We start from the raw sequence: 564 nt of genomic DNA on the forward strand, positions 1-564 counted from the left end.
CTGCTGGGCCTCCCTTACCTTACCTGCAAGTTACAGCAAGATCAGATTTTGAAACAAGCAAGGGGAAAAGCAGTCGTCAGGGTCTCACCAAACATACCTTCGGTCTCCTCCTTTGCCTTTGTCAGCTTCTCCTGAACCAGCTTCAAGCTCAGCTCGACTTGAGTATGTTTTTGTTCCAGCTCTGAGTAGCGAGCCACAAGATCACAGGAGCTCTGCGAAGAACCAATCGACTAAATGTCAAATATAATTCACTTCCGAGTGAAAAAGGGAAAAACACACGTTTCTAAGACTACAGCCAAATACAAGCATTCGACCGTAGTCTCGGGGACTACACCCAGTGGGTGCACTCAGCGTGCCCCCACTAATCCCGATGAAGACAAAGTCGACCAGTCGACCTCAAAAAAAAAAGAAAAAAAAAAGAAGAGATGCATTCTCTAAGACTGTGATCAACTGCAAGTAGTCGACCACAGTCTCGGGGACTACACCCAGTGGGTGCACTCAGCGTGCCCCCACCGGTTTGTGAAATCCAGTCGACCAGTCGACTGACAGAAAGATCGACATCAT

Source organism: Triticum dicoccoides, chromosome 2A, assembly GCF_002162155.2.
Source record: "Triticum dicoccoides isolate Atlit2015 ecotype Zavitan chromosome 2A, WEW_v2.0, whole genome shotgun sequence".
In the NCBI taxonomy this organism is placed as follows: domain Eukaryota; kingdom Viridiplantae; phylum Streptophyta; class Magnoliopsida; order Poales; family Poaceae; genus Triticum; species Triticum dicoccoides.